Here is a 27,905-nt window from a genome sequence, read left to right as displayed (position 1 = left end):
GTGCAAGACTGACTAATGAATTTTAATATTACAGAGCATGAAAAGTTCAGTGATATGGTTTCAGATTCCACGTTGAAGCTCGTCTTCAAGAAACCATCCCTTGTAGAGTTTGGGTAGAGGAACAAAGAAGAATTATTTCAAAAGCCTATTAGAATATTCCTCCCTTTTCCAACCACAAATCTATGCAAGGCTCATTTTCTACAGACTTTCTTCAACCAAAACAACATATCAGCAGATTGCCTGCAGAAGCCAGGAAGAGATTCCATCTATCTCCTGTAAAGCAAACATTATATTTGCACACGTGCAAAACAATGCCAACCTTCTCACCTAGCTTCTAATTTGTTTGAGGAAATATAATTTTTTAATTTAAAAAATGTCATTTATGTTAACATGTAATAGGTTTAATATTGCCATTTTTAAATGGGGAGCAACTATTTTTTTTTAATTTCTCAGCTTTAATTTCTAATATGGTGATTCTTTAAAAAAAAATTTTTTTTTCAACGTTTATTTATTTTTGGGACAGAGAGAGACAGAGCATGAACGGGGGAGGGGCAGAGAGAGAGGGAGACACAGAATCGGAAACAGGCTCCAGGCTCCGAGCCATCAGCCCAGAGCCCGACGCGGGGCTCGAACTCACAGACCGCGAGATCGTGACCTGGCCGAAGTCGGACGCTCAACCGACTGCGCCACCCAGGCGCCCCTCTAATATGGTGATTCTTGATAGCGATATCCCACAGAAGCAAAAGCGTTTAGGGGTTCTCAAAATTTTTAAGAGTGACGGGGGGAGGGGGTTCCTGAGACCAAAAACTTTGAGCACCTCTGGTCAAAGAAATGCAAATTAAATTTAGATATTCTGTTTGATCCATGAGCCAGGCTAAAATTTTCAAAATTAATAATATCAAGGGTTGGTAAGAGTACATACTCGGATTGCTTAATGGGTTATAAATTGGTACAGTCACTTTAAAGGACAATTAGGCTGTGTCTATTATAGGGGCTGGCAAACTTCTTCTACGAAGACTAAAAGAAGGGGGGGAGCCTTATTTATATTTAAAGGCTTATTTATATTTAAAATAATTATATTTTAATGTTCAGTTGCTCTGCTCTTAAGTGCCTACGAAAGAAATACACCTGTATCGTTATCTACTATGGGCTGAGAATTGTTTTCATCAGTTTACATGTATTAATCGACACAACGGTCTTCGCACAACAGTCTTATCAGGTAAATACTGACAGTTTCTCCATTTTATAGATGAAGAAACTGACGCCCAGAATGTTAAGTAACTCGTCTAAAGCCACACAGCTAATGCACAGATATTGGCCGAAGCATTACTTTGTATAGCAAAAATCTAGGAACAACCTAAACATTTAGAGACTTTAAACATCGTTCTGGTTGGGGTGTTTCCTCATATAGACTTCTTTAAGCAGGTTCCTGCCTTCATTTCTTTGCCCACTGAAATTTGCTGTTACATTCAAAGTGTCATGTCCTCAAAGCTCTGGTTGACCCGGCTGGCCCATAACGATCCCCATTCTTCTTAATCACCAGAGATGATGACAATGATGAAGATATAATCTCTGAAGTGTATGGAGTGTAATATTGCCTAAATAGGTCTTCTCATCCCCTAGCAAACCACCAATTGTTTAAGGCTTGGGAATAGATGGATCTTCTGCTCCCTTTTATTCCTTAGAGTCTGTCTCCATTTCCACCACCGCTGTCCAAGTCACCATCTTAACTTGTCTGAACCGAAAACCATCTCCAGATCGATGACCCCGTTCCCATCCTGCCTACCTGTGACCTGTTCCCTCCTCAGGATCTAGAGTGAGCTTTACATAATGTTAACTTTAGACAAAAAGAGTAGCCCTTCTGAAACCTTCTAATGGCTTCTCATTGGATAAAATTATAAATCATCACCATGGGCTTCCAAGCTTGACTTCCTTTGACCTGACCTCATTTCCTACTGCCGTCCTGTCTCACTCAGCTCTGGGTTCTCAGTGTCATTCATTCCCTGTGAGGGACTGAGTCACTCCTGCTACAGAGCCTTCGTGTATATATACGCTGTCCTCTCTGCCTGGAGACTCTTCCCTGAGATGTTGGCAAGGTCCGTTCTTTCACAGCATGAGGGTCTTGGCTAAAATGTCCCTTATCAGGGAGGCTGTGCCTGGCAATTGTATCTAGATGAGCAGACCACCTCCATCCAGCTCCTTTATTCTCTTTTCCCTTCCTCAGCTTAATCTTACCCCTTAGCAGAATCCCATATGCATTCGTTTACGCTTTCTCCCCTCCCCCAACCTACAATATTGTCTGGGACACAACTGCTCCATAAATATATTGATGGAATGTGCCTCAGTCTCCTTACTTCTAAACTGGAAAGAATACTGTCCCCCACAGGATTATTGTTAATAATTATTATTGTTTCATTCTTAAAGTATGGCAAGAAATGCCAGGCACACTGCTAAACCCTTTCCCTGCATGATCTCACATAATCTCCACAACAATCCAACCAGGGTGTTATAATCATGATCTCCCACTTTACAGATCAGGAAACTGAGGCTCAGAGAGGGGAGAGTCATTTGCCCAGGTTCACAGCCTGCGGGAAGTCATGAAGGTCACAGCCAGGAGCTGCCTCCAGAGTTAACTGGCGTAAAGAATGAGCGAACACACTGGAAGCGTGGAGCTCTCTCTGAAGGCGAGGCAAGGCTCTTTCCATGACTGCTCCCCGCAGGGCTGCGTGCAGGATGCGATAATGGTCCCGGAGCCGGATGTGCGCCCGCGCTGACGCTCCAGGTGAGCAGAGCCTCGGTGCGTCACCGTCTTGTGGGCAGGGGGGCCAAGCAGGTAGAAAAGGGCTTTTTCTCCACGAGGGACTTTCTTTAACAGACTTTGGGAAGGGTGTTTGCTGAGACCGTGTTCTGATCAGATAACAATTAGACACTAATCCTTCTATTTTCGGCTGGCACCGAACCCGGTCCCGGCTTTATCGCCCGCTGGTTATCTGTGTCGCCTGGAAGGAACTCCGGGTAAGGTACAGGAAAAAGGCGGGGGTATTGTTGGGGCTTCCTGCTGGCCAGCACACTGGCCTATTGTTGCGTTTATTTTTTTAAACTATCACATCACAATTATTTTGGCAACATCCTTTTTCCATCCTGGACCCAATACAGTATTTATTGAACTCCACAAACTGCGTCAATACGTGGTGCTTTCTGTATTGTTGCCCACGTTCTTTAGGACATTTTTTACAATTCATTGCAAGACTGTGCAGATTGCCATGGGATCAGCCATCCCTCCACCCTCGAAGTCATATATTTTTAAACCAAAAGAGGCCTCCAATAGGACCTTGCTCAGCCACTCCATTTAAATAATAATAATAATAATAATAATAATAATAACAACAACAGAATAGCATTTCTTGAGATTATGATGTTCCAGGCACTATGCTCTACATCATCTCACGTCCATGACTGTTGATCTATTTCCCATTTTACAGATGACAAAAGTGAGCTAAGGAAAGGGGTGTCATTACCCTCTCAGTAAGTCACAGATGCGTCCTCTGGTCTTTGGAAGCCCTCCTGCGGACCTCCTCCCTGGAGATGGGAGGAATTACTTGTCCTTGAAACATTTTGCCACTTTAACTCGTGACCAACTGAGTTGTGTGAGTAATGGCCCTGCAGAGAGAGGATCCCATTCTCCTTGTCAAGACTAGTAGTATGTGTGCATGATTCACCCGGGTCCCAGCTAATAAGAGCCCCTTAACTGCATTTTGAAAGCCCTGAGCAATATGGCAATATGGGAGCTGCCACAACACCTCATTCCTATTTTCCCGTCCTAATTATTTCTATTTGATTGCAGGGGTGAGCCTTCCCACTGGAATCAGCACCGTGAGAAATATTCTTTTCTTCAGCAGGTTCGCATCACTCATCACTTTTTCCCCCAACACTGTCACTTTGGATTCTTTAGCTGCAGTGTGACCGGATCCACAGACTCAGAGCCTAATTACTGAGAATATGTATGGGGGGGGGGGGCAGTGGCCATCTTCATTTCCTTCAAAATAGGAGGCTGAGGCCCCAAGAGGAGGGTCCCTTTCTCTGGACGACACAGTCACGTGGTAGCAGAGGAGTCACTCATAACAAGACAGGTAGCCTTTGTTGAAAACCTGTTATGTGATGACACATTTCATAATGAAATAATAATAGAATAATAGAAATAATAAAAAAATGAAAGCTAATAGGGGGGCGCCTGGGGGACTCAGTCGGTTAAGCGTCCGACTTCGGCTCAGGTCATAATCTCACGGTTCGTGGGTTCGAGCCCCATGTCGGGCTCTGTGCTGACAGCTCAGAGCCTGGAGCGTGCTTCTGACTCTGTGTCTCCCTCTCTCTCTGCCCCTCTTCCACTCATGCTTGCTCTCTTTCTCTCTCTGTCAAAAATAAATAAACATTAAAAAATTTTTTTTAACGAAAGCTAATAAAAACCGAGCTTTTATCATTTGTCAGGTATTATGCAAAATGCTTAATGCAAATTTTAAACAAATCATCCTCCAATTTAAAGGCAAGTACTAACATCGTCCCCATTGACAGAGGGGAAAAATTCTCAGAGAGGTAACTTAGCCATGGGGATAGGATTCAACGACCCAGCCGTATCTGTCAACATGGCCCTTGCTTTACTGCAAACATGGGGAAAATGCACATAGAATGCTACCCTCCAATGCCTTAACCTAGCTGAAAAGGATCTTCCTAACTATGGATTTCTGCTGAGACAAACACTGAGAAAGACAGATGGGTTTCAGTAGCCTGGAAAGTAATATTATCTGCCAGCCCCACAGGCACTTTCCTTTACCTGTAGTTTCCTGTACCATTTAAATACTGATGGGGCTTTTAAAACATGTGTTATAGGAGGACTTCGAGACCAATTCAAAGCCTTGATCGTTTGGGTACAGAGAGACCCACCGTCACAAAGAAAACCAAGTAGTCCTCTTGCGTGAACATATATGCAAGCCCTTCAGTTCAACGAGTATCATGGAGACCCAAAGGTGTCTATGTAACTGATCCAAATCTGCTCCAACAAGGAAAATGATGCCTGGTCATCTGTGAGTACAGAATGCCAGCACGGTGCAAGTGGTCTGGTTTTAAACGTCCATGCCCTTATAAATAGGGCCCAAAGACTGCCACCCATCAGCTGTATGACCTCATACAACTCACTCCACATCTCCAGTCCCCAATTTGTGCGTCTGTAAAAGTGCAGATGGACTGGACAAAAAGAATGGTCTCTCCCATCCAAACGCCCTATGGCTCCTTGACAGATTGTTCTACGATGATCTCATTCAAATAGCACTTGTTTCATGACCAGCCTATTCAATGAGAGACTCTATAATGCTGCAGCAATACTGGCAGTGATCCACAGTTGTGGACTAAGTCACAGTTGGTGAATGTATTCACAGTATATTCACAGTATATGTAGCAATATACTGATCTCAGCAACACTGTGGTTCTTTACTACACGGATCCATATCTGCCTAGTGGGGGAGGGGGAGAACACCCCAGAAGCATAACTATGGCTACGTTAAAAAAAATCAATCTAAAATAATTTGACAAGAAGGTAAGTGCTAGTCCTGAAACAAGGATTCTGGTGCTTAAATGTAATAGATAAATTAACTAAAAGGACCCCCCCCCCCCCCGCCACCACCACCACCAAGGAGTTTACTTCTGGAGAACTTCTTCCCATGCTTGTTTAGAAGTCTATAAAGAACATATGCATTAATCATGGAAAAGTTCAGAATGATTTTTGTCTTACCACTGGAGTCTTTCTAATATCTTCTTATATCTACGTTCCAGGTAAGGAACCTCGAGCACAGACTCCCTACACTGATCAAAAGAGGTTAAAAAAAAAAAAAAAAAAAAAAAAAAGACTGTGCCGATTGTGATGTTCCGTCCTAACCCGCCAGTTCTACCCAAATCACCGTAGCTCGGGGTTTCTCAAACATGGCACCATCGATGTTTGGGGCTGGGTAATTCTTGGTGTAGATGCCTGTCGTGTATGTTGTCTGATTTTTAGCGGCATCTCTGACTTCTGCCCATTAGATGTCAGTAGCTCTCCCCTCTGGTTTTGACAAGGAAAACTATCTCCAGACATTGACAAAGGTTCTGTTTTCAGGCAAAATCACCCCAAGCGAAAGCCAGAGATACAGATGTTCAAAGAAGGACAGAATGGATAGTAAGTCTTCAGCTCCCCGGACTGAGGTCTGGCTCAGGACTCCTCACTCCTTCCCAGGTGACTCCATTCGCTTCCAACTTTCTCATCAATACCAGCCCTCCTTCTAATCACAGTAGTGTCATGCTGAACCCCTGCTTTAAAACTCACAAGCCTTTCCTTCATCGGCTACAGAATCATAGTAGCTGCACGTATTCCCCAGACACACTATGCCTTGCCACTCCTCCTTTGCACATACTATTCCCTCTGCCCACAATGCTGTTCCCATCCTCCCAGACAGATACGGTGTGATTCATCCTCCTGAGCCAACGCACCTTCTATGAACATTCCACAGGTTCTCAAGAGCTATTAGAATTGAATTGAATTGAACTGAATTGACTTCTGGCTCAATTGCCGCAACGTCTTCGAGCTCCATTTTCTCATCTGTAGGATGGGCACAGTGATGCCTTCCTCACAAGGTTTTTATGAGAAATAAAGCACATCAAGTGGCTGCCACATAATAAGCTTTCAATTTAAAGTGCTTTTATCTTGCTGTTCTTACCAACCCATGAAAATTGTTTTACAAGAACGGGCTCACTCTCTTGGCTACAAGATCTTCACATGTCTGATTTACAGAAATAGAACCAAAAGCCTTGAAGTCTCCTTATTTTGAATCCTGAGTAATATTCCACTTTTTTTTTTCCATTTTTGGTTTTTGGATCTTTCCCCTAAATATTCAGAGACAGGAATACAAGTTGGATACCAGTGTAACTATAGAAACAGCCCTATCTTGTGGGAATCAAAAGAGCCCTCCAGCTCTGGCCCTGGGTGAGTTCTCTCTAAACAGTGCTATCTGCAACCCACACTGTTTGCAACTGTCAGTAGTTTTCAAAAGGCTTCCAGTTTCCCACGGGAATATAAGGAAATTGGAATTATTAAACCAAACGATAAGAGAAACAGGAACAATGCCACAGCCCTCCGCCCCTGAAGTCCAGCAAATTGGAAGTTCTTTGTGTAACACTTATAAGGATGCCAAGCCCTGCAGAGATTGGTCACCAGGAAAAGGAAGAGGACGAGGTAAAGGAAAGAGGATACCGAGGGTCACAGCCACTTGAGCAAAGGAGCCATCCATCACCAGCGCTTCCCGGGCAGCATGCACGTTTCCAGTCACAGAGGGCACCAGATCCGGCCGGCCAAGGACAGAGGAAAAAAACAACCTTGCCTCGGCTTTATTAGTTAAGTGAACACACTCCTCAGGAGTATTGATGTATTGACTAATGGTTCTGACATCCAGCGTGCTGAGAGCTTACACGTTTAAAGGGCAAGAGTTACAAATCAACAAGTTATTAATTTAATTCCTCTTTGAAAAGGCGCCAAAGGTGGAGAAAGCAGAACTAGGAGCGTGGTCACGTTTGCTTCAGTCTAACTTCACCCCCCCACCTTCTTAGCTTTGTGAATCTTCAACACCAGGGTGTTGAAAGCAGAGGGCCCGGGCAGCAGGTCCCGGGCCCACAGATCTCGGTTTGGGCCAGGAACTTTGCATCCTTACCAGTCACCTCCCGCGCCAAGGAGTGATGCAGGTGGGCAGCAAACCCCTTGGAGAAACACGGCTCCACAGCTGACAGCTGTGTTCCGTCTCACTTAACAACTGTTCCCGGGACACGACTTCCTTCCCCTTTGTGCGGAGCTGGGGCGGTTGACCGAGTTCTGTCCAGGGTGGGGAGAAGCAATCTGTACCACTTCTAGGCCTGGCGCAAAGACCTCCCACATCATCCTCACCCTGCCTGCGGTCGTCGGCTGGTGGGACGCAGAGGACCCCAGGGGAGCCCTGGGCCCGGGAGGCAGCACAGAGGTCCCTGAATGATTAGGGGGAGCAGAGTCCCATCCCCACTCCCACCAACCCACACTGGACCGTCACGGGAGTGGGAGGGAGAGGAGGAGAAACCACAACTTGATTTTATGAAGCCACAGAGATTCTGGAATTTTTCTTAGCATAGTTAGTCTAACCTGCCAAATACACACGACTCTTCTCTCTTCTGCGATCTTATCAGAGCTTCGTTCTAAAGATGCAGGGTAGGGGCGCCTGGGTAGCGCAGTCGGTTAAGTGTCTGACCCTTGTTTTAGGCTCAGGGCATGACCTCCTGATTTTGTGAGTCCGAGCCCCGCGGCAGGCTCTGCACTGGCAGTGTGGAGCCTGCTTGGGATTCTTTCTCCCTCCCTCCCTGCCCCTCCCCTGCTCATGTTCTCTCTCTCTCTCTCTCTCTTAAAATAAATAAATTAATTAAAAAACAAACAAATAAATAAAGATCCAGGGTAAGTGTTTTTTTTTTTTTTTTTTTAATTTTTTTTTTTTCAACGTTTATTTATTTTTGGGACAGAGAGAGACAGAGCATGAATGGGGGAGGGGCAGAGAGAGAGGGAGACACAGAATCGGAAACAGGCTCCAGGCTCTGAGCCATCAGCCCAGAGCCTGACACGGGGCTCGAACTCACGGACCGCGAGATCGTGACCTGGCTGAAGTCGGACGCTTAACCGACTGCGCCACCCAGGCGCCCCCAGGGTAAGTGTTTTAAGGACAAAACTGGTCAACAAACAGAGGAAAGTCCAAGTTGATTCATGACATCAAAATCCAGTCTTACCCTCAGGTATGAGAATGAAAATGCCTTCAAGTGTCATAGGTCTCTTGGACTTCCTTTGCTCATCCCAGTTTATATCTTAGACCTCTACCAATTTTGGTGCCAAACTAATACAGTAAATGTTAGGCTCTGGTAAAATAAAGACCGAGGTAGGTAATTATCCCCAGAGAAATTAAAGGCCCCTTTTGGGCACCAGGAATACAAAGGAATTGGCCACAAAGCCAGGAACTAGGGAGCCACAGCCATCTCTTAGGAAAGACTTCACTTGGCCATCCTGAGACCCCCGTGGCCTCCATGAACAGGTACTCAGAATCCACTGCCCTCAGCCCTATGGCAGGAAGAGTCTGCCTTCTTAACTGTGTGACTAGCCTGGTGTTTCTGATGTTTCAGAGCTCGGACTCTCCACAAGTCCCGCTGGAGACTCATCCTGAAAGTCTTCACGAGCCAGGCCCAGCAATGGTGAGGATACCACACGGCCCTGGCCCTTCCAAGAGAAGGGCCATTTTCCATCTGGTGAATATGCCCTCGCCTATGAAGCCAGCCCTTCAGATGGAGAAGAAAGCGTCTCAAGCTCTTTCTTCCCTTTGGCTTCAAACCAAGTCAGCCTCACACCAGGAGAGCGGCTGAGGTAGAACATAACTCAGTTATATATAACTCAGTTATATTCTAACTCAGTAGAGTTGTCTGTGGTCACTCTGGGAAGGATCCAATTTGACTTTGGAAAAGAGAAGAGAAGCGTCATTCGTCCCAGAGAGCTCAGGGACGGGATGATCCACTCATGCCTCCAGCCACAGTGGTCCTCTTCCTGCCCCACATGCGTCCCAAACTCGTTCCAACCTTCGAGTTTGCTCCTGCCTCCATCTAGAATATTCTTCCCCCAGACCTTCACATGGTCCATGCCTCTGCTTCCTGCAGGTGACCTCCACTTGAATGTTCCCACAGCGAGACTTCCCTCATCGCCATTTCTAAATCAGTTGCCCCCACCCCAGTCACTCTCTAACCCCTTGTCCCATTTTATTTTCCTTCAAAGGCTTTATCGCTCCATGGAAGTATAATCATTGTTGTTGTAGTCTAACAGGATATCTACAGAGGACTGGGTGATAAGAGCTGGAGAAAAGGAAGGTGATTGTGCAGAGGATTTTTTTTTTCCTAAGTGCCGTTTAAAAACAATCAATACACAAAAAGGCATCAATATGGAAAGTGCACGTGAAACAAGGTTAATGAAAATGTGGGTTACAAAGCAGCACACTTCTCTTGCAACTACACTGGAAACGATTGGGATAAAATAGATACATATGAGATTTAGGTGATGGAATAATAAGTAATAGTTCTTTATTTTTTGAAATTCTACATACTACTTTACATTACTGTATTAACTTTAAGAATGCATTTAATAAATAAGTACATAAGTATGTAAATCAACTAAATCCCATAAGTAAACCAAAGACTATTGTAACCTTGCAAAAGACTATAGCGGCTATCTGCCCTCACACCCTCATTTACCAGATGAAGAAACGAGCCTCAAAGGAAAGTGAATTACCCGAGGTCACAGTGAAGATTAGTCAATGAAGAGAGAGAATCAAAAGCAGAACTTGGACTCCAGGCCCAATGCTTTCCCCCCTGCATTGTGTTTCATAGTCAGTCCGGCAAAGGAGTCTCTTGAGAAGGGAAGACCAAAGGAGTCGTAACCGTGCACATGCAGAGTCTAATGGAGAAATGTGTCTTGTTCACATGGGGCCCTCACTTCCTGCCTGAGACCTTCACCTGGGTGCTTTTCTTTAGCCCAATCACTTAACCTCTTTGGGGTTCTGTTTCTTCTCCTGAGACAATGATGATGATGATGATGATGGTAATGATGGTGGTGGTGATGATGTTGGTGACGATATCAATGAGGAGGATAATGCTGATGATGTCACTGGTGATGATGACTGGTACTACCCTTTGCCAGGCACCATGCAGAGTGCCTCGGTGCTCCATAAAGATTGCTTCATTCAATTTCCATTCCACTATGAGGTGGGCATGGTTATCATTACTGTTATCACTGCCCCCTTTTATCAGGTAAGGAAGTGAGGCCTAGAGAATGTAATTAACTTCCCCAAAGATACTCAAGTAGTAAAATGATTAAAATTAGAAGTTAAGCTCAGGCAGACCAGCTACAGAAGTTGAATTCTGGTACACATGTAGCAAAAATCCTAAGAAATGGTTTGCAAATGCCTGAAGTTTCAGGAAAAGTGGATCATGCTATGCCAACCCCACTGAAATGGAGGTCGCAATAGTGGCCAACCTTCAAGAGAGGGAACTTGTTATGGACTTCATATCTGTCCTCCCAAAATGTATATGCTGAAATGTTAATCCCCCAGTGTGACGACATTTGGTGACAGGGCCTTTGGGAGGTGATTGGGTCAATAAGGTAGAGCTTCCCTGATGGGACTGATGTCCTCATAAGTAGACCAAGAGCCGGCATTCTCAGCCATGTGAAGACTCAGCAAGAAGGCAGCTGTCCACAAGCCGAGAAGTGTATCTCACCAGACACCAGATCTGCCAGCACCTTGATCTTGGATCTTCAGCCTCCAGAACTATGAGAAATAAATATTTGTTGTTTAAGCCACCCAGTCTATACTAGTTTTGTTACAGCAGCCCAAACTGACTAAGACAGATGTTGTTCTAAAGAGAAAATGAAATCATAGGTATGATGGGGCTTCTGCAACTACCGTGTGCCATAAACACTGTGTAACAGCATTAATTTATCTAATCCTAATAACTTCCCAAGGTAGTTACTATTACTACCACGTTTCATTTAAAAATGAGAAAAATGATTCATAGTCAGATAACTTAGCCAAGGAATGGTTGGCCTGGGATTCAAACGCAACAGTCTGGCATTACAGCCTGAAATCTTAACCAGTGCATTATGAGTGTTTCTAAAAATTATGATTATTATTGAAGCAGGAAGCTCCTGGGTCACAAGAGTACGTTTCTGTGCTCCATCTCTTGAGTTTGGAATGTGGTCATATGTAGATACTCACTCTCCCCAGGGATGCCTTCGATCGTCCTCCACCCTAACAATATAAAGAGTACCCAGCTGTTGTCAGTTCCTCATTTGCGATCAGCCTAGAAGAGCAATGTGGAGATCCAAGAGAAGTACTCAGTAAGTTCCTTGAGTCGATTTCCCCTCTTGCCGCCTTTCGTCAGCCAGGCATCTCAGTCTTTGGAGACTTGTTTATTCCGGGTGACAGTGACATGAGCTGATGTGAGTGGGTGCCCACGCGGAAGGTCGGCCAGCAACAACATTTAAAATGAACAGGGCTGCTCCCCATGAGCCCAAATGCTTAACTGGCAAAAGCAAGTCACTGGTTTGTTCTTTTTGTTTGTTTTGTTTTGTTTTGTTTTGTTTTGTTTTGTTTTGTTGCAAGACGGCTACAGAAACAAGCCACCAAATTCAGAGGCCAATAGGAGATGCGGAAGAGGCAGGGGATTCACAGTGTTTGAGGAAAAAAACAACATGGCAGAAGTGCAGAGAAAGCCCAGGAATCTCCACATAGTCAATAGGCAGCAGAACCCACTGCATCCCTTTTCGCTCTAAGAAAAGGATTTGAAGCCTTAACTAGATTCAGAGGTTGGTAGAATGGGAAGGAGTCATAAATGCCACGTTGGTGCACTTCCTCATCCTACATGTAAGAAAAGGGATGGCCAAGAAGGTAATGACTCCTTCAAAGTCATAGCTGACTAAGGGCTCTGCATCTACGTAGAGGGTGGTGTGTGTGAATGGAGGGTGGCCTCACCTGGAGGGTATGGAACCCTGTGGGGCATTCCCACTTCCCTTAAAATGGCCCCTCCACCAGGTGCAAAGTTCCTTTCTGATCTGGCCCCATTATCTCTGCTGCCCACCCCCCTTCTCACGTCCACTCTGTGACCATAACCCCAACCTCCTGGTTTTTCTGTAACCTATCGAGCCTGCTCCTACCTGGGGGCCTTGGCACATACCTCTTCCCCTGCCTGGAATGCTCCTTCCTCAAATACCTACACGCCAACTCAGATCTGGTCCCTTATTATCACATTTTCAGGAATTTTGTGAGACAGTGGTTAGTTTACTAAGACAGTGGTTAGTTTTAAAGAAGTTACTATGTTAAAAACAAAGGTAATAAAACTCAGCGCATCCGAATTATTTTGCTCCATCTATTACTTGCGCTTCTGACGTTCTTTATGGGTGTTGTATCAAGATGGTAGGAATACAAGCCCACGTCCACAACTTCATGTTGGTAGCTGGAAACTGGCCACCATGGGCGGATTTACACCGCAGAAATTGGCACAAGCTACCAACCAGGGCTTGCTTTGTTGTTCCTCTAGATTTACCAAAGCAGTGGACAAAAATGCCAGTAATGTAGATTAAGCCTAAAAGTGTGGCATGCCAGTAGCCGTAACGTTGTAACTAGCATGACATTTGAGGACCTATTTTTCCAGCGTTGGAAAACTCTTATCCTGTTCAGAAGAACAGGAACTCCTGACATTGATGAACGGGTGAAATTCAGATATTCATCTCTGTTATTTCACTTTTTCTTATTCATTAAGGTAAAAGAAAATATCAGCCAACGTTCATGTCAGAACTACTCCTGCCGATTAAAATTACAGAAAATGATTACAAACAAGAGTTTAGCAAAAATCAACAAAACCATTTTGGGAGAATTCACTGGCCATATAGAATTTGTAATAAAGAGTATTGTGTATTTTATTATTACATGTCAACTGTGAACTATCTATCTTTCTGTCAGCAAAACTTATTTTTAAAAATTCATATATGTATAACATGTTTGTTTATGTATTTGTTTTTTAAAGAACTAGTTGCTAGTTATCAGCCCACCAGTGGCCTCTTGCATTTTGTCTGAGTCTCTGCTCAACCTCCATTGGCCCAGAGAAGTCTTCTCGGATCACATTAGTGGGGTCCATCAGGCTTTCTATCCCCTGACCCCTCTTTATTTGCCTTCATACGATTTTATCTCTACTTAATGCTATGTCATTATGTATCTCTGTTTACCTGTTTATCTGGTTCCTCCACTGAATTGTAAGTTCTAAAGCAGCAAAGAACTAAAAACAAAAATAATTTGTTTCGGTTACTGTCTATGTTTCCCCTTGCTGAGAATAGATGCCTGGTACATAGCAGGTACTTAATAAATATATTTGAAAAAAATGAATGAGTGCAACTGGCCTCCTCGGCTTCTTAGGTAAATTCGTGGCATCGTTTGCTGTAAGTCAATGCCGGCAGGACTCTAGACCCCTCTCATAGTGTTAAGCTCAAGAACATTGGCAGATAACCTAGAAATCAGTACAAGAGGGGAGGAATAAAGAAAGAAAAAAAAAACGTTCTTATGGCTTCTGATCAGTGTTGTGTAACTAGCCTGTGACTCTCCTGTAACTTTCCATATTCCATAAAAGATGACAGGGTCTACAACTTCTAATGACATCTGTAAACAAAGCAGGGAAGCCGCCACTGTATTTGAACCAAGACTGGCCCCGTCCCCTGTGGGGTGGCTTTTCTGTATCCAGGCCACATTCTAAGAGTCACACTGACAACCCTGTGGCCAGGAAAGGCAACCAGGCAGGAGAGATGCCGCTGTGCAATGGGGAGTCGGGCAAGTCAAGAGATAGGATGTCAAAAACGCTGTGAAGGAAGACAGCACGCGTGCCTATCCGGGGTGTCGCCACGGCACTGGACTAGCTGAGCCCCTGCAAGTAGGGAGCCCAGCGATGAGAGGACCGGGAGCCAGGAGCTGATTAGCTCCCAATATTGGGAGAGTGGAAAAGACAGAATGAACTTGTTCTGTACAAGCTCAGAAAAGGCCTTATGACTGAAAGCAGCTAAAAAACTGAGTTGGGTTTCATTTTTTCTATTCCTTCTAACAGCTGGAACTCTCACACAGTGGGAAATATTGTCTGTTCACCCCAAAATTTTCTGACAAAACATACTCTTTGTCCTTAATGCTTCCTACACTTTTACCTTATACCTTAGGGAGAAAAAAAAAAAACAAAAACAAACAAACGAAAAAACCCAGAAAACAAATTATTTGAATTCTACAAAAGTTTTCTTTAAAAAGTAGCATTTTAACATTCTATAATTTGTATTTTTAGCAAGTGTTTAGTCTTAAAACTCTATATTCTTTTTTAAATTAAAAAAAATTTTTCTGAAGTTTATTTAATTTTGAGAGAGAGAGAGAGAGAGAGAGTACACTCAAGCTGGGGAGGGGCAGAGAGAGAGGGAGAGAGAATCCCAAGCAGGCTCCCCGCTATCAGCACAGAGAGCCTGATGTAGGACTCAATCCCACAATCCTGGGATGACAACCTGAGCTCAAATCAAAAGTCAGACGCTTAACTGACCGAGCTACCCAAGCGACTCTCTAGAAAACAGCAAGGGTGGCAGATAGCTTTTTTAATGATTTTCTTGCAGTATAATATACAAACCATAACATTGATGTGTTTTCATTTTTAGTAAATATACCAAGTTGTGCATCATCACTGCAACCAGTTTGAGCATATTGTCCTCATGCTGATTGCAGGAACTCCTGCCCTCACACCATATCCACCCACATAATTGCTTGGTATATATGTGTGATCTTCTGTGACAGACTTCTTTAGCATAATATCCTTGAGGTTCATTCATGCTGTAGCATGTTGTTCCTTTTTGTTCCTTTTGATGGCTTAAAAGTATTCCACCGAATGGATATACCACATTTTGTTGATTCATTCACCAATAAACAAGCATTTAGATCATTTCTGGTTTTTGACTGTTACGAAAAATGAATAGCATCATTTTGAAATATCTTCAACTCCCCGCATAAACCAGACAGAGTTGTGCCATACCAAAACCCATGGAAAATACTTGCAACAAAATTAGAAGAAGATCAAAAAGGTGTTTAATTACATGCACCATGGTAATACATAGACTGGAAAGCAAGTAGATTTTACGGTGCAGTTTTATCTCACACTTAATGAAAAAAAATGTTTGGGATATATTTTCAGGTGCGAAAGCAGGTTTCAAAATAAGAAGTGCAATAAAATTCCAAATATTTATATCTGTATATATTATATATCATAAATTCTATCAATGGCTCTGGGCTCTGAATTCTCAATGCATGTTTTACAATAAGACTTTAATTTACCATCTCTGTCACCATTGTTGTCATTGCACATATGCAGATATTAAAAAAAAAAAAGAAGTATCAGAATTTGCAGAACAGGTGTAAATGACTTGGAAGAAAATGCAAGACAAAAACGGATCACTCTTTAACCTCTCGGAATGGATGTTTCAGAGTAAGAGTCAGGGCTATTGTACATTCAACAAGATTAGCTACCTTCCAAATACTGAATTCAAAATCAGGCAAGCTCCACATAATGCAAAGCCTGCTCAGAGCCCAGCACCATTTTTTTTTAATGCATTATTTTGAAGAATGCTGTCTCACCAACACGTTTCACGGCACAGAGATTTTACTACATGGAAAATCTTGGACAGCTATGAGTCAAAGAACAACTCTGAAAAGTTAGACCCTGCATCTGAAAATTCTTAGGAATACATAACCAATTTATGTTCCTGTTTACGTATGTACAAGAGTAATGTTGGATTTTTAAAACATGTCAAAGGCTAAAGGAGCTTTTTTAAGAAGTATAAAATAAAAATTCTGTGATAGGAAAAGATGACATTTGGGGGTGTGGTGAACTCCCAATCACAAGCAGGTAGGACAGACCACTAACAAGTACAAGACATGCATGTTGGCACAGTCTGGGCAGGAAGAAGCAGAAGGAGGCTATAGCTCATTTGATGGCACAGAAAATAAGGGAACCAAGAATAACCAACAGGTATCCGCTGGAAAGTAAGGCAGACCAACTTGAAAATAGCAGCTGAAACTGGAAGAAAAACACTAGAAAGTTAATACCAAAAGAGTCCACTGATACTGTACAAGGAGGGGATGTAGCTGGGACAGGGCTTCTGCGCTGGCCGCAAAATTCTGATCTCAGGCATAGCCAGATAACCTCTTCCTAACTCCTTAAAGCTGTACAAAATTAACTGATTGATTTAAAAATAAATTTTTAGAAATTACCATGGTTACTTGATGAAAAGCAGATCCTGTGCCCTACTCCAGACTTACGATATCAGAGAGGATGAGAACAAAGCCAAGGAATACTTAAGACGATTCAAGTTTCTGCGGGGGGGCGGGGGGAAACCTCATGATTGATATTACTTAAAATTATTTTTAAAAATCAACTGCGTTTTGGAGTGAATCATAAGTTTAGTCAGTACCAACCCTTCTTCCAATTTTCTCAAAGGAATTTTTGTCCAACAAAAGAGCGTCTATCTAGAGCCATCTCCCGATCTAGACTGACAGAGAGGGAGGACTGTTTCTGGGCGATGACTCACCAGAGCTCTCCACTCAGAAGGGCCGGGAAGGCCAGCAGAGTGAGGAGACATCCTGTTATGTAAGCCACAGCCAAGGACAGGCTCTCCCCAGGGAAGACAGGCTAACTTTAGGGGTGGGGGCACTTGCTTATGAGGCACCTCACACACTAGCAATGCCATCATCCACGTAGGAAGCTTTAGAGTCTAGAAAGTAGATTCTTCTCCTTCTCCTCCTCCTGTTCTGATGTGGGATAACAAAAACCTCTGGTCATAAAGGATGCATAATAGGAGGAAAATGAGGTTCAGCGAGGGAGGCCAGACGCACAGAAATGGGGGGAGGGAGGGGCTGGGGCTTTGACCCACATCTTTGCCTCGGGTTCTGCTACCCACCTACTGGGCTCCCCGCCGCCCCCCTGCCCCCCCACCCCTGCCCAGCCAACTCAAAGCCACAAAACCATCTTGCATTACCACGTTTTAGTTTGGATACACTAACTATGGAGACAGAAATTCTTAAGTACCCTATGTGCAACAATCTCCTAAACATTTAGTATTCTGGGTCTATTTCTTTCTCTGAAACAACTACCGAGTTGATTGATAATTTATGCAAGGATGATGTTCTGCTCATTTAAATCTAGGGGTACACACCTCTGCCCAATGTTGCCTCTAATTTTTCCTACCTCGTTTTCCTTGAAGGAGTCAAAACTTGGTGGATACAAAAGAGGAAGAGCAGCTAAAGCCTGAAGTGTAAAGATAAAGAGCCACTAAGGTCACCCGAATGTACCCATACTGCACTGTTCTATATAGTATGTTTCTCTACTAATAGACGATCAAATGTAAATCCTAATGTACACTCCATTTTACATGCAATATGGGTTAGTTACTGTTGCTATGGAAACCTTCACTTTTGCATTTACTGATTCTAATTCTGTGACATTTGCTGACTTTAGTACAATGTAAAGTTTATAAATATAACATAAAGGTTTGCGGGGAGTTTTTTTTTTAAGTATTCAATTTGCATAGATAATTCCATCACAAATCTCTAGGTACATTAGGAGGAAGGCATTAAACTGATGCCGGCTAACAGTAATCAGCAAACAACAGGCTATTTCTAGAAATAACTATGTCCATTGATCCCCAAAAATCTCCTTTCACTAACCAAATGTATACCATTGCATAAGCCTTCCAACCACGGATGCAGTGATAATTTCCCCGTATAGATTTGTAAAGTAATTTCATTTATTCAACACACTTTCGTATCTGTTACCTTATTTCCACCTTACCATCGACCCGGTGAGACAGACAACCGGACAGTTTTGAGGAAGAACTGACTTCGCTTTAGGGACTATAGTCGACCCTTGAACAACACAGGTTTGAACTCCATGGCGCCTCTTATGCACAGGTTATCTCCCATAAATACCGTCCAGTACTGTATATGTATTTTCTGTTCCTTATGATTTTCTTAATAACAGTTTCTTTTCTCTAACGTACTGGATTGGAAGGATACTATGTGTACTACATATTCTGTACAAAATACGTTAATCAACGGCTTATGTTATTAGCAAGGCTTCCAGTCAACAGTAGGCAATGAGTCAGTTTTGGGGGAGTCAAGATGTATATGTGCATTTTCAATTGCACGGGGGTCGGCGCCCCTAACCTCCGTGCGGTTCAAGGGTCAACTCTACTTCCGGCCCGGAGCAAACAATCCTTTGGCTTTCAATTGGAGCTTCATGGGGATCACCGAACAAATCACCCTCTTTTCCCTTTTTATTCCCAGTCTGAGTCATCCTTGCGTTTTTGAAAGCTAGCACAATTTCCACCCGTGGAATAAATGCCTCCTCTCTAAATGTCCCTGCATTGTTCTAATTCCTTGATTATTCTCACTTACCAGCCACAGAAACTAAGACCCATAATTATTATGCAAAAATATCAAAAGTCATCTAGCAATGAACGGGGACCATAAATGCATTGATAAAAGTTGATCGAACTGACATACAGTTATGACGTTCACCCAACACTTTTGAGGCATTCCCACAGGCAGGGGTGAAATGCTACCTCCCTGTTACAGTCACAAAGAAAGGAATGATTCTGCGAGTCTCCCCAAGGAAAGCCAGGATTCAGGGAGCTACGCACATACATATTTGAATATAAAAGAGAGCATGTACAGGAAGCATTTTAAGTGGTTCCATCAAAGCCTGTGCATGCAATGAAAGGAACAAATTTAACCAATATTTATTGAGCTTCTATATTGTGTCAGACACTGCTTAGCAATCTTAGAGCGGTGAAGTGTCTATAGTTGTACCTGAAGAAGGAAAGAGGGGGTGAAAGAAAACTATAATGCCATACTTAAGGCTTATAGCGGAAAGGAAGACAGGCCAACAAAATGGCAAATGGGTTTAAGAGAATCACAAGAGCTTTTCAAAGATAAGAGGCACTTGAAAGAAAACAGGACCACTAATCACCAAGAAGAAACAGGGAAATAACGAGACTCAAAAATGGGGAAGAGAATGAACTCAATCAATCTTTGCTTTAAAAAAAAAAAAAAAGAAAGAAAAAAGGCAAAGAATGTTGAAAAACTGGTAAGTAATAAAGATATCGTGAAAGTAGAAGGTAATCGAAAGCAAGTTGGGGGAGGAGCTTGGGAAATGCACAGCTCAGGGGAGGCGGATCAGGCTATGAAGGGGTTTGGCAGAACGGATGGACAGAGGATGCTGCTACAGCCATTTCAAGTGGGTTCTGCGAAGCAAGCAGAGTGGAAAACAGTAAACCATACACCGATTTACAGCTTGAGGACACAGGTACATGCCGTTGACAAGAACGGATAGAGATGAAACCTAAAAAGACTCCCTGCTCTTATCCCAGCCGAGAGACCTCTTCTGCTCAAAACCATCCATAGTCAATGCAGTGCACCAAGCACTGTCCCATCCGTGCTCATCTGTCCCCTCTCCTGGTGGCCCAGTGCACGGTCATCTTTTTCTTGGAAAAGTAAAATAGCTTTCTCTAGCCTATCTTCTTGCATCTGCTATTAAATGCTCCCAAATCGTTCTCCCCTCAGCAGCCTGAGCAATGTTTCCAAAATGCCATTCCAAAGGGGTGCCCTCTTTCAAACTCCATTCAAAGGAGGACACCTCCCGCTGATCTTAGCATAACTTTTTAAATTTTATTTATTTATTTATTTATTTATTTTTAAGGTTTTTTATTTTGAGAGAGAGAGAGAGAGAGTGGGTTAGGAGCAGAGAGAGAGAGAGAGAGAGAGAATCCCAAGCAGGCTCTGTGCAGGCCACCAATGCAGACAGAGTCCAATGAGGGACTCGAACTCACAAACCGTGAGATCATGACTTGAGCCAAAACCAAGAGTCAGATGCTTAACTGACTGAGCCACCCAGGTACCCCAGCATGATTTTTTTTTTAAAAAAAAAGCCAAAACCCTTAACATGTCTAACCACAGTCAAGCATGATCTGTCCCAACATGTATCTTTAGCTTCATGATGCTTCTACGATCTCCTCCCTGTACTCTGCACTCCAGACAACCTGCCCCCCCCCCCCGACTACCACAGGACCTTAACGCTTGCTGTTCCTCGTTTAAAATGCCTTCCTGGTGTCCCAAATCCCATTATTTTTTATTTCAGAGAGAGAGAGTGCAAGAGTGCACACAAGTAGAGGAGGGACAGAGAGATAGAGAGAACCTTAAGCAGGCTCTTCCTTCAGTGCGAGCCCAACACAAAGCTCAATTCCAAGACCCTGAGATCTTGATCTGAGCCCAAGTCAAGAGTCAGACGCTCAACCAACTGAGCCACCCAGACACCCCCCACGAATCCCATTTTTCTAATTGAATCTCATTTGTTCTTTTTTTTTATTTTTTCTTGTTTATTTATTTCTAAGAGAGAGAGAACACACACGTGAGCAGAGGAGGGGCAGACAGAGAGGGAGAGAGAGAATCCCAAGCATGCTCCACACACTATCAGCGCAGAGCCCCGGCACCAAGCCCCACTCAATCTCACGACTGACCAGGATCAAGACCCGAGCCCAAACCAAGAGTGAGACGCTGAACCGACTGAGCCACCCAGGCACCCCTGTTCTTTCAATCTTAGCTGAAACTTCACTTCCTCAAAGAAGGCTTTCCTTACTACTGCTCCCACCAGCACTGACCAGGTTTCTTTATATTATGCTTTCCAGAAACAAGCTTGATTTCTCTGATGCATTTATCACACTGTGTTATATAGTACACATTGTATTTTTTTTAAATGTTAATGTGATTTAATAGAACGACTGAATATAAAAAAGGAGTTGAGATACATATACAATAGAACACTAGAGGACATAAGACGTGCTACTTTTAATGCACTGCTTTTTTATTAAAAATTATTTTAGGGGCGCCTGGGTGGCGCAGTCGGTTAAGCGTCCGACTTCAGCCAGGTCACGATCTCGCGGTCCGTGAGTTCGAGCCCCGCGTCGGGCTCTGGGCTGATGGCTCAGAGCCTGGAGCCTGTTTCCGATTCTGTGTCTCCCTCTCTCTCTGACCCTCCCCCGTTCATGCTCTCTCTCTGTCCCAAAAATAAATAAACATTGAAAAAAAAATTAAAAAAAAAATTATTTTAGACTTCCAAAAAGACTGCAAAAATTGTAAGGTTCTTCTATAACCTTCGCCTACCTTCGCCTAATGTCAGTATCTTGTATATCTGTAGCACAATTGCTGCTACGAAGAAATTAGCATTGGTACAATACTATTGACTGAACCACACATTTTTATTCAAATTCTGCCAGTTTTCCCACTAATGTCCTTTACCTGCTCAGGATCCAAACCAGATTCCTACACAGGACTTAGTTATCTTGTTCCCTCAGTCTCCTCCAGTGAAGGACAGTTCCTCAGTCTTTCCTTGTCTTTCACATTTAACTATGCAAATCCAAATGTAATGTTGAGTTTTTAAAAACAAATGAAACGGCATAAGTGATAACATAGTCCACCAACCATGCGATGATAACTGTTTATACTGAATGAAACCTTATTGCTTGAATTATTTCTAATGTTCTTTCTGGTCTGGGAAGTTTGGTGTCAGTGTATGACAGATCCTGGGTTCCAAAGTATGTCAATCAGTGTCCAAATTCCAGATCTGTCCCCTGTGACCTTTATCACCACATAGTACACATTTTACACGTTATAACTGTATATCAATTTCTGTGATCATTTACTGGCTGTATACCTCCCTGACTTGGTTGTACGTTTCCTACAAGAAGGGCCTGTGTCTATTTTTATGCACCACCGTATGCTAAACATCCTGGCCCCTACTCAACATAAATACCATACTGAATGAGGAAATGAATAAGATTTTAATGGATCTGCTCAAGAATACGTTATGGTTCCTATCATTACAAAGTGAAATCCAAACTCCTCGGCCAAGCTTTCAAGGACCTTCCTTACCACTCTCTCTTATAGCTGAGAAGACAGACATTTAGCAGGAAAAAGCGTGATGGTTAATTCCATGGGTTAACTTGACCAGGCCATGGAATGCCAGATTATCTGGTTAAACATTATTGCTAGGTGTGTCTGGGAGGTGTTTCCAGAAGCGACTGGCGTTTCGGTTGGAAACCTGAGGAAAGCAGAGGCCCTCCCCAGTGTGAGCGGGTATCATCCAATTGGGTGAGAGCCTGAATAGAACAAAAAGGCAGAACATGGTCGAATAAACTTCCTGACTCATTGAGCTGGAATACTGATCTTCTCCCACCCTTGGTCCTCCCGGTTCTCAGGCTCCAAACTGGAATCTAGACCACTCGCCCTCTGACTCTCGGGTCTTCAAACCACATCACCAGCTTTCCAGAATCTGCAGCTTGTAGATGACAGATCATGGGACTTCTCAGCCTCCATAATCACATGAGCCAATACCTTCTAATAATAAATGTCTTCCTAGATAGATAGAGATACAGAGACAGACAGAGATAGAGATGAGAGAGAGAGAGGATGAGAGATATCCTAATAGTTCTATTTCTCTGTAGACCTCTGAATAATACTGAGTGGGCAGAGAAGGAAGGGTGTGCCGCTCAGAAACAAGAAGCAAATTTAACAAGTCTGTGAAGCCCCGTTCACACTGCATTCTGTGGACCATGGCACCCAAGCATGGGATGGATGAAAATGGTTTCTCTTTCAGACATGCTATCTCCTTCACACCTGCAGACACTTCCCCGAGCAGAAGTCAGGCAACTACATCCTCTTCCCACCCCATACCTGTTTGCTTGGTGGCACCTCAGGCCTTTGTTCCTTCCAGCTGGAAGGACTTCTTCCTCCAACAAATCCAAATGCTATAATTTTCTTACAGGACCGATTCAATTCCAACCTTCTCCGTGACACATAGCACAAACGCTCTACTGTAGTTATTATATTATAATGCCAGAAGACAATTTAGCACTTCTTTAAGTGTCCAATCAATATTTAGTAGAGATCAGTCAGATTCCAGGTCCTGTATTAGAGCCTGGATGATGAAGTTAGATAAAAACAGAGCTTCTCGTACCGTCGGGCAGTTTCCGCGCTGGAAAGAGACAACTGGCCGAGAGAATAGGAAGAGGGGGCTGAAATCCAAAACACTTTGCAAGGTAGTTTGGGGCCGGTGTCTGCCTGACAGGAAAACCAGAAAGCTTTCCATTTGTACAAAAGGACCGCAGGCTCACCCGGAGGAACACCTTTTACTAATTCACATAAACATGTCCTATGGGCTGCTGTGCCTGGAACGACAGACAGTGCTGTGTGGAACTTACAGCTACCTTGGGTTTAAAATTCTGAGCTTCTTGTTTCTCTCATATTTCTTATTTGGTCAAGAAAGGTCTACAGCATTTCTTCTGCACTTGGCCCTGTGCTCTGGGCCTCAGTTTCTTCATCTGTAAAGTGGGGCACTGTCTTGAGGGTCAGTAGAGTTGAGAAGTGAAGATCAACCGTGGACTTGGGTGCACCCGGGTTCAAGCCACCGTGTGATTCCTGCTCACTATGAAACCCTGCACAAAGTACTAAACCTCTCGCAGCCTCAGTTTTTTCATCTGAAAAATGGAAGTAATAATACTACCTATTACTAATATTATGATTACCTAATGATCCTACCAATACTATTGGTGTGCGGCTTGAGACAATGATGTAAAGCACTTAACTATGAGACTGGCATGAAGCAAACCCTCAATACATGTGCACTTGATTTTCATTGTTCCTGCTGCTGAATTTTGCGAGATTCTCAAAATTCTCATTAAGTCTCTGCCTTCAATTTTATGGATACCTAACCATTCAAGACTTTGCATGATTTGTTTCTTCCTAAATTTTTCTCAGTATTGTCTAGCTAGATGGTGGGAGGAGGGGGGATTTTTTTTTTTTTAAGATTCGCTAAGTAACACCCTAAAAGTTTCATGGAAATTTCTACATTCAACACCCTGGTAAGGATGAGGTTTTCTACCCTACACGCAGACATTTTCTCATGACCAAGGAAAAACAAAAGGATTATTTTTGCTATATCTTGGCCTTTAAGCAGACTTAGAGAGGTTGCCTTTTTTCTTTCTCTCTCATCGGAGGTTTGGATTCTAATAGGTTAAAAGGCCTGGTTGCAGCCATCACTTTAATGCTGCAGCCATCCCTTCGATTTGCTGCCATCACTTTCATTGCTGCAGCATCCCTTCAATCTGCAGCCATCACTTTAATGCCGCATGGCTTTATCTCCCTGGGTTTGGATGCTTAAGCAGCTCAATTCCTCTAAAGATCACCAAATACACAGCATTGTCAAAAAGTTAGTAAGAGTGCCCTAGATTAAAACTATGAACATTTGGGTCACAATTTACTACATATTATAAGCAACTTAGAGTGTGAACATGCACATGTATGAGTGCATGTGCGCACATGTATGCATGCATGTTTTATGCATGCTCCTGTGCATGTGTATGTGTGCACATATGTGTGTGTTACAATATTGCGGTTTCTGCTGGGACAACTTCTATTCTCACTGTTCTCAACAGTCTGGTCTTGCTCATCAGGAGTCACCATACACCCCTACACTGTAAGTAGATGTTTAACTGGCTGCCTTCCCCACTAGGCTATGAGCTTCCTGAGGGCAGGGTTTGCTTGTTGTCCTCCATCATTGAGCACGTAATTAAAAAAAAAAAAACTCAATCACTTATTGAGGGATGAATAAGCCAATGCAATCCCATCATAGACACTGCAGGGTGCCACAGTAAATGCTACGTCTTTAATGGTTTTAAAATCAAAGCCATCATAAAAGTAACAGCATTCTCTCTTTTCTCCTTTTCCCCTGCCTCCACTTAAAAAAAAATCACAGGAAATATAGAATGAGCACTGGAGACCGTTCCCCACTGTTTCTCTCCCCACCCCCCACTCTCCTGTTATACCAAGAGTATCTGGTATCCCTTCAAGGAGGTCTCCGGAGACCTGGTAACACTATATATATGGTTAAGCTCCTTGGAAATACAATGGACTGAATTAAGGTAGAGGTTTCTAACTGTAAATGTCTTGACATATTTTCCTTGCAGACAAATGCCTGGAAATATAATAAACTATATTTTAATGTTTATTTGTCTCAAATACAGGGTTTTTTTTTCAACAGACAAATGTGAAGTTTTGAGTCCAGAAAAAAACAGGTTTAAATCACCACCCAGCAAGCGGTTTTTAAAATAGTACACACAAGTGATCATTTCAAAGCAGTTTAATGCACTTAGCCAACAGGCATTAACAGTCTTTGCAGAATAACCTAACACCTTAAGCTTATTTTCTAGTCTTGGTTCAGATGAATTTTAACCTTTCTTAAAAAAAAAAAAAACAACTGACAGTACAGGGCACCCACTGATCTCTGTAATTTTAGTACATCCTGCATTTGCATTTTGTGGTTCTTTTATCATGACCGGAAAAAACAATCCCTGGACCTTCTTTCATGCACAGTTAAGACAATGGCGCTCACAGCATTTGGAGACGAAGTGTGGTTCTCCAGCTCCAGCCGGTTGGTGAGGAAAGGCAAGGCGTTGTGACTCAGCAAGCTCCCCTCAGCAATGAGGGTGGGAGAGAAAGAACAGGAGGCTTGACACAGAGTCAATAACACATTATTTACCTCGATTTTATTTTTAATGTGGTAGATTAAAAACAGAAGTAAATAGTCCACCTAATGGGAGTCAGAGACTCTGGGGCCGACAAAAGACACTTGCCATTCACATCTCGTCTACGCCAGAGCTGTCGGAAGAAGAATCAGCCTCAGGAAAGGGAAAGATTTATCCAAGGCCATAGGCTCATGTTTGGGGAGGAAAGTAGCTATGAGAAGAGTTCAGGAAACCCACCCCTAAAATGAGAACAGTCTACAGTCTCCGTGACATCGCATCAAATGCCATGGAGGGAAGGGAAGACTCGCTACCCAACACCGCCCCTGTCTTGGCAATTTACCTCCATGGTCCCACTGAGTGTTCAAGATGTGCCTGATGTTGATGGATTATTTCTAGCCTGCCACCTTGGAAACTGGGTTTCTGAGACTTATGTTCCCCGTCCTGGACGGGGTAGAATTTCAGATCTCTCCGTCTTGTCTGTCCCCACTCTGCCTTTTCACTTGACTAACTGCCACATCGCTATGGGGTCCTCTTGCCAGGCTGGCTACCACGTAAGGAGGTTTTCCCAGAAGGCATAGTGCATCACTTCCGGTTTCCCAAATCTGTCAAAGGCAGAGGGAAAAGTCAGGGCTGGAGACATGGGGACCCATCTTCTAAAATGACTGCTAAAAGTTCCATGAACCATATCATGGGCCTCACTGGTACACAAATAAAGTGGCCCTGGGCAAGTTACATAACCCTGGCTCACGGTAATTTTGCATCTTTAGAAAAAAATGCCATGAAAATCCATCCTTTGCTTCAGACACGCTGGGCTAAAAATATCTCCATCAGCCAGTAACTGTGTGTAATTTTTCCTTTGTGCATCTCCCCATTCACTGATTCCCTTCTCTCAGCAGACAAGTATGTTCCAAGACAGACCGCTAGTCCCCCCTCCACAAAGTGACCAGAGGGATCTTGCCCAAAAGCAGATCAAAGTGTTACACACACACACACACACATACACACACACACACAGGCAAAAAAACTACCTTTATCAGTTCCCTTTGTCCAATACGGTAGAAGCTAATGTTGGTTTAATCTCTACCATTTATCAGGTGCTAGTCTAGGGACCTGACCTATAAGCCTTATCTCATTAAATTCTCCAAAACAATCCTGTGAGGTGAGTACTATTGTGGTATCATTTTCCCAAAGAGAAAACCAAGGCACAAAGAAACTAAACAATCACATCAGGGTCCTGCTTGTACTTACCGTGTGAAGTCCAGGAAATAAATAGTCTCTCAACGATGAAGACCACACGTCCTGGCTCAGCACACCAAGGCCTTCACCATCAGAATCCCACTTCCTTTCCATGCTTATCTCCTACCACCCTCACCAACCCCACCCGACACGAATACATACATACTGACTTGACTCCCCAGACCCTGAGCCCCAGCCATGCCCAAATCCTCACCCTTCCTCAAACAGGATATCGCCTTTCAAAGCTCAATTTCTTTGCATGTGCTGTTCCTTCTGCCAAAACCTTCTTCCTGCCATTCTTTTCAGATTGGCAAATCCCCCTTCATCCCACAAGACCCTCCTTCCTACAGATCCTTACTGTGCCCTCGCTAAACTCCTTCCCTCTTCATCTCTAGGCCAGTAAATATCA

At 43.4% G+C, this 27,905-nt stretch overlaps 1 protein-coding gene and 1 long non-coding RNA gene across 12 annotated transcripts in view; one reads left to right on the top strand and one right to left on the bottom strand.

Moving 5' to 3' along the window:
* LDB2 (LIM domain binding 2) overlaps positions 1-27,905 on the bottom strand; it is a 383,786-nt gene that overhangs the window by 341,525 nt on the left and 14,356 nt on the right. The window lies entirely within an intron of this gene.
* On the top strand, positions 644-6,864 carry LOC123596141. 2 transcript variants are annotated; one of them, XR_006711555.1, is made up of 3 exons: positions 644-1,219; positions 2,534-3,525; positions 6,143-6,864. It is a non-coding gene; the product is annotated as an uncharacterized LOC123596141 (long non-coding RNA). The 2 variants fall into 2 exon arrangements; XR_006711554.1 differs by lacking the exon at positions 644-1,219 and having other exon boundaries at positions 1,527-2,782; positions 3,483-3,525.

The sequence above is a fragment of the Leopardus geoffroyi genome, chromosome B1, assembly GCF_018350155.1.
Source record: "Leopardus geoffroyi isolate Oge1 chromosome B1, O.geoffroyi_Oge1_pat1.0, whole genome shotgun sequence".
Taxonomy (NCBI): domain Eukaryota; kingdom Metazoa; phylum Chordata; class Mammalia; order Carnivora; family Felidae; genus Leopardus; species Leopardus geoffroyi.
This window is presented reverse-complemented; position numbering and strand designations above follow the sequence as displayed.